Source organism: Schistocerca piceifrons, chromosome 8, assembly GCF_021461385.2.
Source record: "Schistocerca piceifrons isolate TAMUIC-IGC-003096 chromosome 8, iqSchPice1.1, whole genome shotgun sequence".
Taxonomy (NCBI): Eukaryota; Metazoa; Arthropoda; class Insecta; order Orthoptera; family Acrididae; genus Schistocerca; species Schistocerca piceifrons.
In genome coordinates this window covers 69,501,078-69,522,550 of record NC_060145.1, presented here as the reverse complement: position 1 = coordinate 69,522,550, position 21,473 = coordinate 69,501,078, and positions in this window count along the sequence as shown.

Genomic DNA, 21,473 nt, shown 5'->3' with positions numbered 1-21,473 from the left:
AGGTTGTGGTGTTTCAAATTTTGGATGAAACACCGCCGTTTTGTCCCGTCTGAGCGAGGTAAGGTAAACAGCAAGTAGCTATTTGGGTGGATATCCTTAAGTCTTTATCTATGTAATAAAGAAGCATGTATCTTTCTGTTTGTTACACGTCGAGCGAACGAGTTCGTAATAACGCGGTGCAACGGTCATCTTCGGACGCGGCGTGTGAATGTGCAGATCACTACAAACAATCATTCGACGCCCAGATCCCGAGAAAAACCCGGGACCACATTGTCAAAAATCTCGATGAATGTTATTATACTGCCGCACAATTAATTCATGTTGCAAATAATATCACTTCTGTATCAGTTCTTCAAGAGTTCATATCAATCCGTATTAGTTATTGCATATATGTGTGAAGCTCCTACTGCTAAAAAATCTTGAACATAAAAGTAGTCAGTGGATAAAAATATCTTGAATTTTGACTATGTAATTATCCTATTATTTCGTGGCAGAAACTTCAACACTGAAAGAATCTACTGTCAGCTGTATTTTTACGAAAGAAAGAATAGACTGAAATTACATTAACATTCATTCAATAAATATTAACGAAACATAGTTGCAGAAGCATTAGCTTTGACAAAGAAGGTAACTGTCTTTACTAATGCAGACGTGATATTGTTTGGCTGGTAACGATCTTTTTAAGACACAACTATTGAAAGCCACGAAGTTATCACAGTTCTATTCGAAATAGTAAAGAATCCGCATTGAGATAAAAGTAAATTAAAACATAGAATCAAACCATATCATATATCGGGAGAAAGGAGAAGAGTGAGAGAGAAGAGAGAGAGAGAGAGAGAGAGAGAGAGAGAGAGATAAGATTTTTGTGTTTATGCTACTGGTGACACTTTCCTGCGTATAACTGATGTCGATAAGTCAAGCCTTATCGACTGCAACTGAAGAAAGTATATCTACAGAATTTTCTAGCAACACTGCAAGGTGCACGTAAGTCTTGTGGGTTTCGCAACATGTGTCAGACTCTCGTACTTACTTCCTATACTTTATTTACTTTACTTTTGGTGATTTACTATAATGTGTGTGGTTTACTGTATAGAAGCTGAATTAAACAGTACAACTGGACTAAAAACAAATAAATGAGAAAAATAAAACAATTAACACTCTAATTACTTGACAAAATAAATTCTAGGAACCAAAACTGATTATCTAGCAGTATGTCCGTTATTAAAAAAAATGGTGTCATGCTCCCGTTTACGCTGACACATGCCGTTAGTTCCCGAATGCGTTGCCTGTCCCTATTGTACCACTTATCGTCTTCTATATATAATACTGACTTCCTTGTATTTAGTTATAGCGGTACGAAATACACGACCAAAGTTGTGTTTTATATTCTGAGGACTTTCAGGTAATGGTATCAGTTCGCAAGTTGAGTCCACAAAGAGTCGCCCTCACGTAGTTCTCTGTTTCTTACAGCTGTTGCTGGTTGCTGCCAGAACGTGACATAGCTCTCACGTTTCCCACTTACGTATGAAACGTGCAGTGGCAAACTGGGTTACCCATAATGAGTTCTCGTCTTATCCGCTTCCACAAGCGCTGAGTGTATTACACACTGATGTGCAGAACTTCAGGACGACAGTAACTGTCACATCTCATCTCACTGCCAAGTAACATAACCACGTGTAACTTGGACGACAAGAAGAAAGATCTGCTACAATGAGGTATGAAAGGTAGCTCAAAGAGATACGCAATGAAAAGAACGGAAATTACACTTTCATTCCTCCCTAAACGATACTTCCCTACACGATAACACCTGGATCCCAAAACAATCACGCTCGGTAACCACAATGAAATTTCCACTCTGCAGCGCAGTGTGCGCTGATATGAAACTTCCTGGCACATTAAAACTGTGTACCATACCGACATAGTGAAGGCACGAGCGTGGTGTCGGGGATTTGTCCGAAATTTTGTGTGGTGAAAGAGGACCCCTAACACCTCACGTGGTTAAAATATTAGGACACACTACCCGGAAAATCCCGGGAAAAATCGATCCAAAGTTTGTTAGGTAACTTATGAGTATACAATGTTAGTCCACTGCCGAGCCGCCATCTGGCCTAGACATTTAGGACTCGGTCTCTTACGCCAGAGGTCTCGGGTTCTGTTGTTCCTCTGTCACTTTTTTTTTCTTCTGTTTCATTTTCTTTTGTTATTTCACCAATTATTTAGAAAGTTTCCCAAACCTACATTATCTTTAAGAAATTAGTTACATTATTGAATAAAAATTATTTTCTTTTTGTCCAACAACACAGTTCATGGCGGTGGGTTTTCCATTTTTCATTGTAAAGTATATGAGGAGAATCATTGGGTTTTTAATCAGAATAACAAATTCGATAGGGAAACATTCAATTTCTACTCATATAATAATTATAAACAAGAACTGCAGTGGTAATTATCGTAAAAACAAACAAAGTAATAATTTTTGCGACATCTTGCGCAACATATAAAAGCGGATTCTTTACAATCACAGGGCGTTTGCAATAAATCTGTACAAAAATATGCCCCATTAACATTTACGAAAACGTTTTGAGTTTCTGATAACTTTGAGGCAAACCAGGCATATTGAATCATGTCTCGGAATATTGGTGACGATAACTGATGGTGAATTATAGAATGAATTTTTATACAGTCTTCCCGGGAATTAATTTCACATTTCTCCTGTAACAATGCGCTGCAATTTTGCAAGCAACGGAAGAAAAAAAAAAAAAAAAAGGGCCAGAGGAGGAATCGAAACCGAGACCTCTACCCGTAAGGGTTCGACCGTTAGCCATGTAGGCCAGATGGCGTCTCGGCAATGGGCTAACATTTTATGCTCATAAGGCACCTAAGAAACTTTGGATCTCTTTTTCTCGGGATTTTCCGAGTAGTGCGTCCTAATATTTTAACCACGTGAGGTGTTAGGTGTCCTCTTTCACCACACAAAATTTCGGACAAATCCCGGACCCCACGGTCGTGCCGTCTCCATGTGAGACTCGAACTCGGGACCTTTGCCTTTCGCGGGCTAGTGCTGTACCACCATTTTTTTTTTAAATATTTTCTTCGGCATTGTGGTTTTCGTTTGCTCTGGGCGACGTCACATGACATCCGTTCAAGTTGATCGTTGGTTCCATTATCCAGTTTTTTTTTATTACAGAGGACAATCGGCCCTCTGACCGAACACGCTGAGCTACCGTGTCGGCTTCTGAGCTACCCAAGCACGACTCACGACCCGTCCACACAGCTTCAATTCCGCCAGTACCTTCCAAATTTCACAGAGGCTCTCCTGCAGACCTTACAGAACCTTCCAAATTTCACAGAAGCTCTCCTGCAGACCTTACAGAAGTAGCACTCCTGGAAGAAAGGATCTTGCAGACATCGCTGCGAGGACTAGTCGTGTCTCGTGCTTGGGTAGCTCAGGTGCTAGAGCACTTGCCCGCGAAAGGCAAAGGTCCCGAGTTAGAGTCTCGGTCCGCCACACTGTTTTAATCCGCCAGGAAGTTTCATGTTCACTAATGTCTCACTTCTCACTATGTGAGGGTACGTCCAGCACTGTCGAGTATCGTCCGTTTGGTTCAAGGATTGTGGTACGGGGAGGAATAAGACATGGTCATGCAGACCTCTAAATTTTTCAACACCTAACACTTACTGGCCAGCGCTATTGTGACTCTGAAGTCGCTTCCCAGTTGCGGTATATTCAGCCTAGACTTCAGTTTTATAGATTACAATGCGCGACTCCATCGAACTGCGCAGGTGATGTAGTTCTAGGAAGTAGAAGATATTCGTCGAACGAACAGGCCTGCCCGTTTATCCGACTTAAATTCCATCGAGCGTGTGTAGCATGCATTGGGGAGACATACTGCATTGGGATTGGGGAGAAGAGAAGTTTGTGGCACAACTTGACTAGAAGAAGGGATCGGTTGGTAGGACATGTTTTGAGGCATCAAGGGATCACAAATTTAGCATTGGAGGGCAGCGTGGAGGGTAAAAATCGTAGAGGGAGACCAAGAGATCAATACACTAAGCAGATTCAGAAGGATGTAGGTTGCAGTAGGTACTGGGAGATGAATAAGCTTGCACAGGATAGAGTAGCATGGAGAGCTGCATCAAACCAGTCTTAGGACTGAAGACCACAACAACAACAACTGCATCACATCCACATAGAACTCCCTAAAAACACTTCGGTCTGCATGGGAGCACGTTGCAGAGCAGGCAGTGCTGTCCGTGGTGATCACACACCCTGTTAAAAACTAAGTACCGCCTCTTGTAATATCCAGGAACCATCATAAATTGAGGTGATTCCAGAATAATTATTATCTTTGAATGAAAGTATCACTTCTATTCGTCTCATTGCGTATTAGTATCAGTTACCTTCCGTACTGTACTGTAGCAGACCTTTCCACCTATGGTCTAAGTTTCATTGAGCTATGTTACGAGGGTTGTCCAGAAAGTAACTTCCGATCGGTCGTGAAATGGAATCGACTGAGAAACCACTGAAAAAGATTTGCACAGATCAGTTGAGCAGTGTCTCTAGTATGACGGTCGATCGTGTCGCGTCGCTCTTTTCAGTTTTGAGTGAACAGTGAGCACGTAAAGATGCGTAGGAAATAGTGTCTCCCGCCAAGTATGAGGGCCTGGTTAGAGATTTCGCCTGTGTCACATAACACAACTGTCGAGTAATTCCTTCTCCATGTCAATTCTCGGCCGCGCACTGCAGGGGCAATGAAGACGCTCCCGCAGCGTTTCCGATGAGAAGTGTTTGATCACCCACAATACAATCCGTAATTGGCTCCCCCTGAGTCTCATCTCTGCTCACAAGAACCGTTGGCTATGAAGACAAACTTTTTCCACAGACAACGAGCTGCAGGCCAGTGCAGATAAACTGGCCGAAAGCACAAGCGGCTGCTTTCTGTGACGAGTATATTGGAAAGTTAATACAACACTGCCACAAAACTCGAAGTTGGAGCGGCGACTGTGTAGAGAAGTAGGTGGAAACGTTTCTGGTTTTCACTGTGGTTTCCATTTTGCGACCGATCGGAACTTACTTTCTGGACAACCTTCTTATTTAGCAGTGACACATTAAACGAGAGTTACTTTCCTCCTTAGTATTTGCACACCATTGTATAGTCCAGCTTCTAGCATTTCTGAAGATGGTTAGGAAAACTATTTCAAAGATGTACGTACTCATGTTGGAGTGAGCAGCTTGTCTAGAAACAAGTGGCCGGCCGGAGTGGCCGAGCGGTTCTAGGCGCTACAGTCTGGAGCCGAGCGACCACTACGGTCGCAGGTTCGAATCCTGCCTCGGGCATAGATGTGTGTGATGTCCTTAGGTTAGTTGGGTTTAATTAGTTCTAAGCTCTAGGCGACTGATGACCTCAGAAGTTAACTCGCATTTTGCTCAGAGCCATTTGAACCATTTTTTCTAGAAACAAGTAAGAAGTCAATACAGCGACCGAGCTTGGAATGAGTGTTCAAATGGCTCTGAGCACTGTGGGACTTAACATCTGAGGTCATCACTCCCCTAGAACTTAGAACTACTTTAACCTAACTACCCTAAAGACATCCCACACATCCATGCCCGAGGCAGGATTCGAACCTGCGACCGTAGCAGTCGCGCGGATCCGGACTGAAGTGCCTAGAACCGCTCGGCCACCGGGGCCGGAGTCAGGAATGAGTGTCCAACTTGCCGGTGTTTGCACCATAACAGCATATTCAGGTCGCCCTGCCCTTCAGTTTCAACTCCAAGGTTAACAGGCATTGTATCGCTGTACTCGTGTTTTAAGAGCTTTAAAAAGAGAACTATTGCTTCATTATCTTTCTTGACAGTAGCGGTAAGAGGGTAATCATAAAAAACAGAAAAATGATAATTCATCTGTGTAACAAATTGCTTTGTAATTTTTGCTGGAACAACTTAGAAATTAAGCGTAAGACAAACTGGCTTCATTTTGAAAAAGAAACTCTCATGTAATTCACTGACTTTTAGGGTATAAGATCTCTAAACGGGTCGTGGAAGAGTAAGTAAATGACTGACATTGATAATTGCTTTAACTCGTATTTTATATTATGCATAATAGCTGTTTCCAGATCAAAGTCCAACATAATCGAAACAAAGGGCACATACTGCACCAGTTCAGTGAACAGTCAGGTCACAGTACTTGATGGTCTTTCTGAGACTGACTTCGATCCTACAAATAGGCATAGGCTTTGCTCCTCCATAGTTCCTCCGGTCGCATCAAAAAATAGATTTCAGAATAATGTCTTCGTTTTGCAACAAATTGCGCACTGCAACACACCTTCAGCACGGACTGATGCTAAGTTCCACACTCCACAGTGCAATTCAAATTTGGCGTCTTCGCTTTTCCTAGATAAGATTCTAACATTTATCTCATCACAGAATACCTCGTGAACCAATTCAGTGATTCAGTCAAAGACAGACCTCTCTTAATTTCAAAATTTTATGAGATTTTCTGATAAACGTCTCTGGACTATAAATTTTGAAATTGAAATATGATTGAGAAATTGTCTCTACAGTTGAATTGCGGGCTGTGTTAGGACTTAGCATGTGTTGTCTTAGGTCAGCTACGTTCTAGGCCTTACATCGCAATACCTTTAAATACTGCTACCCCTTTAATTTTTTATTTAATTTTTATTTTTTTGAATCATCAGTCATCAGACTGGATTGATGCGGCCAGCCACGAATTCCTCTCGTGTGCCGATCTTTTCATCTAAGCGTATCACCTACAACTTACGCGCTCAATTATTTTGGATGTATCCCAGTCTCTTTCTTCCTCAATAGTTTTTACCCTCTAGCCCTCCCTATAGTGTCATCGATATCATTCACTGACTTCTTAACGGATTTCCTCACCTGTTCCGCGGAGAAGCTCCTCATTCTTTTATTAGTACACCTAATATTCAACATTCTTCTGTAGCACCACATCTCAGATGCTTCTATTCCCTTCTATTCTGGTATTTTCAAAGTCCATGTCCCACTGCCATACAATGCTGTGTTCCAAATATAGTCTCAAAAAAATTTTTCCTCAAGGTAAGACCTGTGCTGGCACTAGCAGACTTTCTTGGCGCTTTTCGCTAGGGCTAGTCTGATTCTTATGTTATCCTTGCTCCATCCGTCATGGGTTATTTTGCTGCCTAGATAGCAGAATTTCTAAACTTCGTTTACCTCGAGATAACCAGTTTTGATGTTAAGCTTCTCGCTATTCTCATTCCTCCTATTTCTCATTAGTTTTGTCTTTCCTCAATATACTATCACTCCATTTTTGTACTGTTTGGACTGTTCATACCATCAACAAGTCCTGTAATTTCACTGAGGATAGCAATGTCTCCAGCGAATCTTGTCATAAATATCTTTCATCTTGAATTTTATTCCAACTTTTCAACGTTTCATTTATTTCCGTCGTCACTTCTTCAGTAGAGATTGAACAGGAGGGGTGAAAGACTACATCCCTGTCTTAACCCACTGTTATCTGTGCACTTTGTTCTTGGCCATCTACTCTTATTGTTCTTGTATATATTGCATACTACCCGTCTTTCTCTACAGCTTACCCCCATTTTTCTCAAGATGCCGAACATTTTGCACCATTGTACAGTGTCGAACGCTTTTTCCAGTTCGACAAACAGAATGAGCGTGTCTCGATTTTCCTTCAGCCTTCCTTCTATTAACAACCGCAGCGTCAGAATTGCTTCCCTGGTGCCTTTACCTTTGCTGAAGCCAAACTGACCGTCATCTAACAGATCATAATTTTCTTTTCCATTCTTCTGCATGTTATTCGCTTGTCAGCACTTGGATCCGTGAGCCATTAATCGGATTTTGCGATAATTCTCGCACATGTTTGGAATTGTGTGGATGATGCTTCTCCGGAAGTCTGATGGTGTATCGCCAGTCTGATACATTCTACACACCAACATGAATAACCTTTTCGTTGCTACTTCCTCAATGCTTTTAGAAATTTCGATGGAATACTTACTGTCCCATCTGCCTTGTTTGATTTTACGTCTTCCAGAACTTTTCTAAATTCTGATTGTAATACTGGATCCCTTATCTTTTCACTATCGGCTCCTGTTTCTTCTTCTACCACGCCATCAGATAAGTCCTCCCCTTCACATAGGCACATAATGTACTCATTCCACCTATCTGCTCTCTCCTATGCATTTAACAGCGGATTTCCCATTGCAGTCTTAATGTTACCATCCTTGCTCTTCATTTCACAGAGGCTGTTTTTAGTTTAGTCTCCTATCTGCTGAGCCAGTCCTTCCTACAATAATTTATTCTTCGATTTCTTCACATTTTCCCTGTAGCCATTTCGGTTTACCTTCCCTGCACCTCCTGTTTATTTCATTCCTACGTGACTTGTATTTCTGTATTCTTGAATTCCCCTGAACATTTTTGTACTTCCGTCTTTCGCCGAACACCTGAGGTATTCCTTTTGTTACTCGCGGTTTCTTCGCAGTTATCGTCCTTGTACCCAAGTTTTTCTCTCCAATCCCTGTTATTGCCCTTTTCAGGAACGTCCATTCCTCTTCAAATAAACTGCCTACTGAGCTATTCATTATCGCAGCATCTACAGCTTCAGCTATCTACTGTGTTGTAACAGCAATTGGCGACAGTTACACCAGTATTCTTACCGCCCCAATGTAAGCAAGTGAGAAGATATTATATCTCACGATATCTAACAGATTGTTAGATTCAGAATTTAATTTCTTATTTAAATGTTGCCATAAATTTGAACATAAATAGTTTCTGTTTGTTTCATGCCATGAGGAAGTGTGCAGACTGGCAGAATCTTCATCGCTGCCCTCAGAGATGATAAACCGACCCCTGCGGTACAGTAAACGACGGCCGCCGAGCGGTCTAGGGCGCTGCAGTCATGGACTGTGCGGCTGATTCCGGCGGAGTTTAGAGTCCTCCCTCGGGCATGGGTGAGTGTGTTTGTCCTTAGCACAATTTAGGTTAAGTAGCGTGTAAGCAGCAGTACCCGTGGTCCAGGGGTAGCGTCTTTGATTCATAATCAAAATTTCTTCTTTACCGGGTTCGATCCCCGCCACTGCCTAAATTTTGATAAATAATCAGCATGCCGAAGACTTCCGGCATAAGACGTCAGTCTCAATCTGCCAACGGCCTTGTCAAAGAGGGCGGAGGAGCGGATAGAGGTTCAGGGCACTCTCTTGATGATTGATGAAAGGAGGAAGTACAAACATGTTCCGGGAAAATCGGGAATTCAGAAATACAAGTCGCTGAGGAATGAAATAAATAGGAAGTGCAGGGAAGCTAAGACGAAATGGCTGCAGGAAAAATGTGAAGACATCGAAAAAGATATGATTGTCGGAAGGACAGACTCAGCATACAGGAAAGTCAAAACAACCTTTGGTGGCATTAAAAGCACCGGTGTTAACATTAAGAGTGCAACGGGAATTCCACTGTTAAATGCAGAGGAGAGAGCAGACAGGTGGAAAGAATACATTGAAAGCCTCTATAAGGGTGAAGATTTGTCTGATGTGATAGAAGAAGAAACAGGAGTCGATTTAGAAGAGATAGGGGATCCAGTATTAGAATCGGAATTTAAAAGAGATTTGGAGGACTTACGGTCAAATAAGGCAGAAGGGATAGATAACATTCCATCAGAATTTCTAAAATCATTGGGGGAAGTGGCAACAAAACGACTATTCACGTTGGTGTGTAGAATGTATGAGTCTGGGGATATACCATCTGACTTTCGGAAAAGCATCATCCACACAATTCCGAAGACGGCAAGAGCTGACAAGTGCGAGAATTATCGCACAATCAGCTTAACAGCTCATGCATCGAAGCTGCTTACAAGAATAATATACAGAAGAATGGAAAAGAAAATTGAGAATGCGCTAGGTGACGATCAGTTTGGCTTTAGGAAAAGTAAATGGACGAGAGAGGCAATTCTGACGTTACGGCTAAAAATGGAAGCAAGGCTAAAGAAAAATCAAGACACTTTCATAGGATTTGTCGACCTGGAAAAAGCGTTCGACAATATAAAATGGTGCAAGCTGTTCGAGATTCTGAAAAAAGTAGGGGTAAGCTATAGGGAGAGACGGGTCATATACAATATGTACAACAACCAAGAGGGAATAATAAGAGTGGACGATCAAGAACGAAGTGTCGTATTAAGAAGGGTGTAAGACAAGGCTGTAGCCTTTCGCCCCTACTCTTCAATCTGTACATCCTGAGTGAAAGTGAAGAAGAATTAAATGATCTGCTGAACGGAATGGTCTAATGAGTACACAGTATGGTTTGAGAGTAAATTGGAGAAAGACGAAGGTAATGAGAAGTAGTAGAAATGAGAACAGCGAGAGGTGGACTGATAAGGTAAGGAATGAGGAGGTTCTACGCAGAATCGGAGAGGAATGGAATATGTGGAAAACACTGACAAGGAGAAGGGACAGGATGATAGGACATCTGCTAAGACATGAGGGAATGACTTCCATGGTACTAGGGGGAGCTGTAGAGGGCAAAAACTGTAGAGGAAGACAGAGAGTGGAATACGTCAAGCAAATAATTGAGGGCGTAGGTTGCAAGTGCTACTCTGAGATGAAGAGGTTGGCATAGGAAAGGAATTTTTGGCGGGCCGCATCAAACCAGTCAGTAGACTGATGACCAAAAAAAGTGTGCAAGCTTAGGGACTGATGACCTTACCAGTTGAGTCGCATAAGACTTCACACACATTTGAACATTCTTTTTGAAACGACGGGCAGCGCAAGGAAGAGGATCCTGCCAGCGACTATCGCCCACCTCTGTCGTCAACTAAATTACCTAATAAAAATATTGCAATTGACGAAAAACTGACGTTACTGAATTATCTTGACTAACATATAATGATATTATGATGCAGTATGTTTATTGACGCCTTTTGTCAAAATCTGTGGTGAACCTTTGTGTAGTTGCTAGCATTATAATGAAGACCACAAAAAGTGAAATTTACGTGTTGGTATTATTATTCAAGAAGACTACAGTGATTAATTATGCTACAAGAGCTAACAGAAAGTCATTTCAGCTGTGTCGATTGAGAATTACTGCAGAGAATCGAACCTAATTTAATATTTATAATTTACGCAAATGCGAGAGCTCAGCCAGTGGCTATCTATGGTGTTCTCCATTCCAAAGATAGGCTTCATCACTGCAAATATTTTTCGACGAAGTTAATCTTTTCACAAGGACAGTTGAAAGTATTTTCGCTCACGATGGGGTCTATCTTCGTTCAGATCTGCTAACTGCTTATCAGAAAACTTATTTGACTAACTTCGAAATGTAGTTCTGACATACACCCCGCTGAACAGATATTCAATCTTGGTCAGGAAAAACTAAAAGTCAGCCAACTGAAAGCTGATTAACTAAAAATTGACGTTCTTCTATACTTCTACATCGAAACCAGGGCAGTAATGCCACACTACTGTAAAGAATTGTGGAATGAAAAATTAGAGGCAATTGAAAATGTCTCAAAATAAATTTCATGTTTATTTTAAATGTCGCATGAGGCACAATGCAGATTTTAGTTGTATTTGTGACCATTATGTATAGGAAATCTGATGTAAATCCTGTGACTCAATGCAATCTAAAAGAAAATAATCAAAATTATAATACTGACTTTTAAAAATAATATATGTACCTCAATCCAGAAATATGGTAAATATCAAACTGTCTTTATAAATCGAAGTTCGCAAATATCTCCATGAAAATAATGTTTTCAAAATTAATGGCCTTGTCCAAGGAAAATTCAACATAAAGCCTGCAATTTGTGTGTGGTTTTTCATTTATTAAACTTCGTATCCTCGCTCCAGACATAACAGTCGGGGCTATGTACGTTTTGTCACTTTGTGACTTATTCTATAGGAGTCTTAATTAGCAAAAGGCTTCATATACATTGTTTCCCATATCTCGTAACCAATAATGGCACGCAGGCTTTTTTGAAAGCACAGAGATTTATTCAAGTAAGAAAAATTCTTCAAGCTGAAAGTCTAATTATGTAGTAAAATAATTAGTGAATTGGTGGATCTGCTGTGCTACTAAATTCAATTCGAATATCACTTTATAAAACCAAAAAGTAAAACAGGGAACTGCAACTCATCAATGCGAGACGTAAGCAGATTTTAAAATAATAGTGCAGACTAAGCACAGAAGTCGTAGTTTCTCTGTTGGAGCTACGAAATAAATAAGAAATAAGGTGCTGTGTATATTCTGAAAAACGCAGAACAGTAATAACAATAGCGTTTTCAACAAAATAACACAATCACATTTAAGTCAAATTAGCATTTGTTTTGCCGGCTCGAACTGTGTGAAGTATTAAGCCAAAATGCAAAATGCGCTATTTTTCTTTCTCGCACAGCTGAATGTACGAAAAGTGTCACAAACGTATGCACAAACTCTCACACGCACACACACACACACACACACACGTGTCAGTTTTCCTGGCAATCGGCTGAAATGTGTTGCCTTCCTTATCTCTAACAGCTATCTCAGTTCTTTGATGTCGATAATGTTTTTCAGAAAGTTTACTTAGAAAAATTCAATAACCTAGGTTCACTCCACCTCCAGTGGACCAAATTTTGAAATCGTTCCATCTAACCATCTTCAAGTGAAATGAAGTTTTACGCTCATTTCACTATAGAATGAAACTACGTTGTGCAAAATTCGAGCTGACGATAAAAAAGTTCAAGATTTTTGAACAGACAAATTATGTTGACTGCTCTGTAGTAATTCAGCAGAGATGCTACCTGTTATCGTTTCTACCAATCTCTAACAATTATTTCTTAGTACTCTGCAAGTTATTAGTATTTATATGTGCTATCAAAAATATATATGTCTAACCTGTACGTACCTCCTACTGTCTTTACTTTTGTCTGATTGGAAAAAGCACGTATTTTGTACTGCAGAAGGTCTGGCTTATCTTGGAGACCGTATGGTAGAACGTAAAGATGAGGACAAAAATACTACTTTAAAACATTCGCAAACTGTTGTTATCCTGGATGTTTGATGGGTTCTCAAATACTGTAACTTCGGGTTTGTTACCAGTACTGTTACTTTTTCGCCTAAAACTTACCTTAACCAAGAAATTATAGCGAAAATTGGAAAACGAGAAGAGGATACCATCCATCTTCAAATCGTTTGTACGAATATACTTCAAGTTCCTTGTCTGGCTTCAACATTTCACGCTAGCCATCCAGGGTTCGGCTCTGCGAGTGTGTAATTTATCTGGTAAAAGTTACATTTAAACACATGACGTTGCTGCAGACGCTTAGCTTCTAGTGCCTCGAGTGCCATTAGGAGCTGTGGCCATGGACAGCAGAATTTCAAACGAATGTTGATCCGAAATAATTTCATCTTTTTGCCGGCCGAAGTGCCCGAGCGGCTCTAGGCGCTACAGTCTGGAACTGCGCGACCGCTGCTGTCACGGGTTCGAATCCTGCCTCGGGCATGGATATGTGTGATGTCCTTAGGTTAGTTAGGTTTAAGTAGTTCTAAGCTCTAGTGGACTGATGACCTCAGTAGTTAAGTCCCATAGTACTCACAGCCTTTAATTTCATCTTTAAAGTGAGTCTGTACCTCCTGCTTCTGTACAGCTAAGGAATATCACTCGACAATACGAGTATTTGCTGTTAGGGAAAGGAGTCCTCCCATTAGTCAAAAATTTTAAGTGAAACTTCAAATCAGCCTACAGTTTAAGCTAGCCGTCAGAAGAAATTTTACATCTGTTGCCTTCCACCACACCGTAACAACAGTAAAGACATTGTACAAGCGAGTTTAACGCATAAAAAATACGCTGATTTTTTCCGCTTCTAATCATTCCTACCATATTATTACATCTACGGAAGTATTTCATACTGCATAGGAACATTTAACTGGTTCAAATGGCTCTGAGCATTATGGGACTTAACATCTGAGGTCATTAGTCCCCTAGAACTTAGAACTACTTAAACCTAACTAACCTAAGGACATCACACACATCCATGCCCGAGGCAAGACTCGAACCTGCGACCGTAGCGGTCACGCGGTTCCAGACTGAAGCGCCTAGAACCGCACGGCCACACCAGCCGGCGAACATTTAACTGATTTACGCTCTAAGACAAAAGAAGAAGGAATTATTCGAATGGGAGGAAATCGAGAGATATGTTGTACATGTACATACAAACAAATGTTAAAATTTCAGAAAAAAATTGTTGATTTATTCAAGAGAAGTAGCTTCACAAATTGAGCAACTCAATAACGCGTTGGTCCTGGCCCTTATGCAGACAGTTATTTGGCTTGGTCTTGGTTGATAGAATTGTCGGATGTCCTCCTGAGGCACATTGTAATGGTACTTGAACTACGTAACCATTACTTCACCTCACCTCAACCTCTCGATACCATCAATATTCTACTATGTTTCTGTAAAATAGTTAACATATTTCTGTGACAACACTCAGGTTTGATCTCATTAATGTAGAGGTACTTCGATACATCGAAATGTATATACTGCAATGATATTATTCTTATGTGTATACTTTCTTTTGTCACTATAATCATTGACGTACTTGTAACTCTGATTTTTGGGCGCGTAAACGGTTATTAGAGAGTCAAGCTTTGGTCGTCATGTTAAAAAGACGCAAATTGTAGTCAGTTTATGAAATGTGAACTTTAACAGTGAGGAAGATATTTTCAAGTATGTTTTATATTGTGAAGTGATGTTTTGGAACGAGTTACGTGATATTGCAACAAAAGTAATAAAAAAGAAGTGTAACTTAATTTCGGAGTGCTGATTACTTTTTTACATCACCATTGTCCTATGTTTCAAAAGTTTAATCTTCAAGAATGGTTTGTGAAACACATCTATAAAACTTTTTAATATCTCAGAATAACACCTAGGCCTCTTTGCATCCGAGCTTGGAATCATCACCACCTAGATTTTCGACGATTGAGCCATGAGTTCACAACGAGACCAGCGTGGGAAACACGAAAAGGTGAGTGCCTAGTTTATCCATTATTTCAAGAAATGGCTTTATTAACTGTGCTCTAATGACACCTGCCACATAATATAACTTTGTTGTTGCCCAAAAATGCAATATTTAGCAGCGTGAGCAACACTACAATCATAATTAATTTTTGACCTTTGTTGTGATAGGGTTGTTAGAACATCCTGTCCAACTAGCGTGTTAGATTGTGAAACTTCCAAGCCAGTGGCCGATAATGCTGCTAACGTTTCCGATTCGGAAGAGATTCAATGTCATTCCCATGGTAGGATTAGGAAAGCACGAAGATAAGCGGTAAAAACCCTCGCCGTGTGTGGATGGCATTATCTTGTTGAAATGTAAGCCCAACTTGACTTGCCATGGAGGTCACCGAACCATGACGCAGAATATTGTCTACGAACCGCTGTGCCACCAAAAGGTTTCCTGCTATGACATGAAATGGCTACCAGAGCATCACTCCTGGTCTTCGGACAGTTTGGCGTGCGACGGTCAGGTTAGTATATCAAGCATACTAAGGCCTCTCCAGAGACTTCTTCACTGGTCATCGGGATTTATAAAGACAGTTGTACTCTAGTCGATGAGATTCCAGGCCGAATGTGCCCGAGACCACTGCAGAGAGGGAGACTAGAACTAAACAGGTATTCCCATTGCATGAGTTTCGTGGGCGATGTTGCCCTAATGTACACTAGTCGTACTCTCCTGGCTCCATAGACCTCCCTCTGTTTTTGGCGTCGTCAAGTAGCCTCTTCCACAACCCTCTACCTTTGCCATCACCTTTCCTTGCTCCAAGTATATGAGGGTCTTTGACCACCTGCTCTCTCCACCTTATTTTCGGTCTACCAGAAGTCACTATAGTTTCTTTGAAAGGGTACAGAACCACCCGTCATTGAAAATAGGTACAACATCCTTCGTTATTCTTGTCAGAACAACATATTTTTTGTAATAATAACTCAATTTCACTTAATACGCCGAAGCCGGATACCAGTGTAGGAAAGGATGGCAATTTATTTATTTAATTGATCACATGTGCACACCCACAAAAATACATTCCTACATCCATTTTGGTGAGATCTGTGAAATGAATGAATGTATGGTCTCTGCTAACCACAGATAGTGAATGTGCAATATATGATCATCTTTGAGACGGTCCTTCGGTCACCTTTGGTGGAACCAAAGAGATTAAAGTTACCTGAGCTTTGAGCGCCTGAAATGTGGCTGACCAATGCGGTAGCATGGTGCTCCCCCACCTTGAAGGAGGTGCGAGATGACCTGTAGAACGGCCATGTTTCAGCACTCTGGCGCTGGATCTTATGTTGGTAAGACCTTCTTAGGTGTGCTCCGTAAAGACAAAAGAGTGGAGAGATGGTATGCATGTGAAATACTTAAGAGTAGTTTGGAATAATTATTTCTCTATTTCAGGAACTTTTGGGGGGAGAATTAAATGACAGGCAGGTAATATTAAGGGGATTGTAGAAATCTTCGGAAGTGACCAACGGTCACAATGAAACCACGTGTACCAATAAGTTGAAATACTTGCCAGTGCTAGTACTAAGTTGAAATACTTCCGAGAGCTAAAGTTAAGCTGAATTACTGGAGTGTGTACTATAAGTTGGATATATTTAATAAATGGCGTGTGCAGGACTTGAAATTAGAGACGAGCACTTCCACTTGGTGAGTACTCTGTGAGTCTCAACCTCGGTATGAGACAGAGGATAAAGAGAAGTGCTCGTCTAAGGTATCAGTTGAGGGCTCGCGTGTGTGACGAATATGATCTTAGTATTACTTTGCGTGTTATATTTCCGTGTGACGCTGGATTCAAACTCTAATACTCTGAGAGAGAAGGAAGGTGAGGCAGCCGTCTATCCAGCAACGCCACTTGGCTTGCATTGCACAGGAAGACGTGCATATATCCTCCAGAGTTCGTAGTAGGAAAGAAAAGTTACGAAGTGGGGCAGTGTCGTGTGAAACTGGGGTGAATACTAATTGAAGTGGGAAAGCTCAAAGTGAAGTGATTCTAACGTTGTGACTATTCTTTGTGATGTATTGTGTGTTGCCAGTGTGATGTATTTCATGTAATTTAAGTATGTGCGGTTTGCATGGGAGAGTAGCAAGATAGGTTCAGAGGCAATGGGTTATGTATGTTCCTTTTTGTACCGCTCGGTCTGGAGGAAATTTTCGTGATGATGGGTGTGAGAGTCGAAGTGTGAAATATAGCAAACGATCAACCATCCTATCCAGAAAGTGCACTGTAGCGTTAACTAATTACGAGACCATAAGATAGAGAATCACCAATATAAAGCCATGCCCACTGGGAGGAGTTTCTCATGTGTAATTGTTGTATGAAACGTAATGATGTGTTTAGGTTATCTTTGAATCATAATAGAAATTTTCGGAATAAAAAAGATAGTGAAAAGAAAAAGAGTGGTGGCCTTGTTCTTCGAATAGTGTGTAGTCATGATATCCAGAATTTATAGTGTATGTAGTGTGTGCGCCATTCATATTCAGTGCGATGGCCACGTGTTGATCAAAGCCGTTGGGTAAGAAAGAAAATGTGGTATTGCCAGTGTGTAGTGAATAGGGTTGTGTATATTACTAATAGTCAGATGTTCGTCATCCATCTTCGTTGCGTAATATTCAAACAGGAGAATAATTTGTAGCTTAATTGTGATTACTAGAACTCAGTCATTGAGGTTACTCGATAAATAAGAATAAATCCACTTTCTAGGTAGACCACTCATCTTGCAGGCCTGACTGCTTGATGCCACAGTATGAGCAAGGCACGTGGGTGCCCCTCATCTTCTCTGATACTTCTCTCAACCTTGATCCGTCCTCTCGTCTGTAGATATCAGTCTCCTTGTCTTGGCCTCCGCAATAACATCTGGTTCATTACACCCTTTCCCTGAACAACCTGTTATTTCTTCTTCGCCATTTACCTCGTTCGCAACTTGGTCAAAATACAGTCCGCTCTATTTTATTTTAAAAACCTTTTCCTTTCCCTACGTATTCTTATCTATTTTCCTTATTTTTTCTCTATAGAGGGTGGTCAGAAAATGTGTGAAATGCTTGTAGGGATGTTACATGGCAGGTTGTACTGAGACATAAATGTTAAGAAAGAAATTCGATACGTTGCGCCGTTTCCGAGTAATTTAGCATTGAAGTTAGCCAATCAGTTCGTCGCGCGCATAAATTCAAGTTTCAGCTGACGAGACAAAGCACTCGTTGGGCAACACCGCCCCTGGCAGGCCGCTTGAGTATGAGCGCGCGACGCCCCGATTGGCTAAATTCTATGCTAAATAACTCGGAAACGGAGCAACGTATCGAATTTCTTTCTTAACATTTATGTCTCAGTACAACCTGCCCTGTGACATCCCTACAAGCATTTCACACATTTTCTGACCACCCTGTATAAATCAGAGTGAAATATATATATATACTACGTATTATGCCCATTTCTAAAAATTCTGGAAAAATTCAATCTTTTAATTACTGGGAAAAAATATTATGATAATGATTGCATCAACTATTGGGACACCTGACATCAAAAGTGAAAGACATGGAAGAGAAAAGATTGATAAATTTTGTTGTTTAAGTTCTATAATAAAAGTTCTGAGGCTCTCCGCTTAATCGAGGAAGAAAGGAATGTATGGAAAATACTGACAAGAAGAAGGTACAGCACGACATGTATTAAGGCATTAGGGAATAACTTGCATGGTACTACAGAGAGCTGCAGAGGGCAAAAACTGTAGAGGAAGACAGAGATTGGAATATATCCAGCAAATAACTGCCGACTTAGGTTGCAAAAGCTACTCTGAGAGGAAAAGGTAGGCACAGGAGATCCTTGGAGGCTGCATTGAATCCACTCAGAAGCGTGATGAAAAGAGAGACAGAAGTGCTTGCAGATACCTTCTTGGGTACAAAACCTCTAAGATGTTTCTAAATTCCCACAGCAAACTAAAAGTATCTGTAACAGGTGCCGAGTGTGTATCAATAGGATACGAAACTGAGGTTTGGAAACAAACAACTTCCCTGCTACAAGTGAGTAAATGTAAAATAGTGTAGTGAACTGTCCCTCTTTTGCCACGAAATATATCTGTATATGTTGTGCAGGTTTCAGCTTTTGTGAGCTTTGTAATATGACGTCTCACGGTGATTGCATGTCAGTTTCGTTACTTATATTTCCAAGTATAGTAGTTTCCTATTTGGTCAAAATAGGCTGTGTAAATACTGTTAGAGGCCAAAAATTTGAGATGGCGACGGGTATCGAAACCTGGAACTTACAGACGGTGGTTAGCAACGTTACAAGATCACATAGGCAGCCTACAGCGACATTCATAGGTCTTCTGAAAACTAATTTTTTTTTATCAACCAACTGCCTCGACAAACTTTCCACTGCTGTGTTATAGAAAAGGATATGGGCCATTAGTGGATGAAGACATACGACAAGTTAATAGTGTACGTTTCATTTGTCCTTATATCTGTCATAATTATTAACTGATTACAAACGCTACGATTGTCAAAGTCATAGCTGCTTTACCCAGCAGACTTGGAAAGTGAAATACACTATCTTAAGGTAAAGCTAAAACCAACCTGAAGGTATGTTTGAAGACAGCCCTGATTTATTGAGCATGTTAATATCTGTGGCTGTATGTCCTTGCCTTAGTCCAGTCTTACCAAGCGAGGTACACGGGGAGCTACAGTTTAATTATAGGCTCCGTACAAAGGTGCAACTCTACATTTTCCATACTAACAAACATTATCAGTGATGATAGAGATGGTAAGTGACACATAGAAGTCCTAGGACTGACTGTGATGGATCCCCAGATTTTTGGATTCCTAATGTGGCACTTAACCACCTAGCCTCCGACCCAAACCCTCATACATATTTTTTTCTCTCGTACGAAAACAAATCTCGCTTTCGACGCATTCTGATACGTAATCGATCTGCTGTATAAGCCTTCCAACAATGCAATAGGAATCAAGAGACACACTACACAGCAAGAGACCAAAGTTCTGATCTACATTATTGAATAAAGTTTGGAATAACACTTTTTCCAAGTCTAAATGTACGGCACTGTTAATAAATTTGAAAAGGAAGTTTTCTTCTAACTTTCTAGTACTGGAAATATTACTGTATTTAAGATGCTGTGCACAAATATTTTTTATTTATATATTTATTTATTTTTAAATTTCATATGATGTCCCTGTTAAAAAGTGATCACATTGATCGTTTCTTCGGAAACTTTGAACTGTGACGTTAAGTGACTCATTTCATCACATTATCAACTTATTTGTTACCTCTTCTGATTAGCTGCATGGTATGCTTCACTACATCTCATAATCCGTTTCTTTTAGTAAACAAACTTCTTTTTTCTCATTCACTTACCTGTACGGTGGTGGATTCAAAATTACGTGTATAAGAGCCTTACACTGTTCTACTTTCGTCGTCATTCAGATTTTTATACAGGGTTTCTTAATGATGCAACGCCCTCTCATAGTGCGTTAGCGTAAAAAATAACAATTATGATGACAACATGGATAGCTGAGGAGACAAATCACTTTATTTTCCTGCCGTCTTCTGTCACAAACAGCCATTCTGAGGCTCATAAACTATCACCTAAACATTTGTATGCGAACACAATCATGAAGTCTGAAACGAACACTCCCTTTCGAATTAGTTGCTATAACGTCAATAGAGCTTTCAAACTCTGCAACTTCGATAGTAATATTTGTAATCAAACACAGCAGATCACAGCAGATTTGAGAATATAGTAACTAATTCAATCCAGACGGAGTTCTGACGTCACGTTTCTTTACGAATAGTGATGGTTTCTGTGCCTGATGATGGTCATCTATGCTCGAAAGTTGTATTAAAATGAAGTGATACATCTCTGTCAATGATTTATAAATGACTTTTTTATGTTTATCAATGGAACAATGCTATCCAAAATGATTCTATGAGTTTAGCGTCCTCTGTAACATTACTCACACCTTGGAATTGACTTACACATCCGTAACAACAGAATGAGTGCTGCCCAGGTTGGGATTTCCTACTGATTAATCCAATTTTATTCCATACCAGCCTGGAATTTCTACCTTATCTCGTGTATGACGCTTTTAGAAAGGAGTTCGATACTAAAACCACAACGGAATGGTGACACTTCCTTTTTTTGTGCTAAGGTGCTGCAGTATAGTTTGAGACAAAACCTACAGATCTGAACCAATAGGAGCCAGTTACTGCACTTCTAGTAAACATAAATGCTTACCGGAACCGATTACAACGTATCAACGAACCGGGTATATTTCTCGAATTCGTCGTGGAGTTTCCGAGTCATAATTTATGAACATGTATAAAGAAGAGTGTTGGGGCGTATGTGAAGTCTCTAAGGTAACATGGCTGCCGTGGCTGCATTTACGGCTACGCCTAATGATTAGACAGCCGGCAATGCTGACGAGCTTTGACG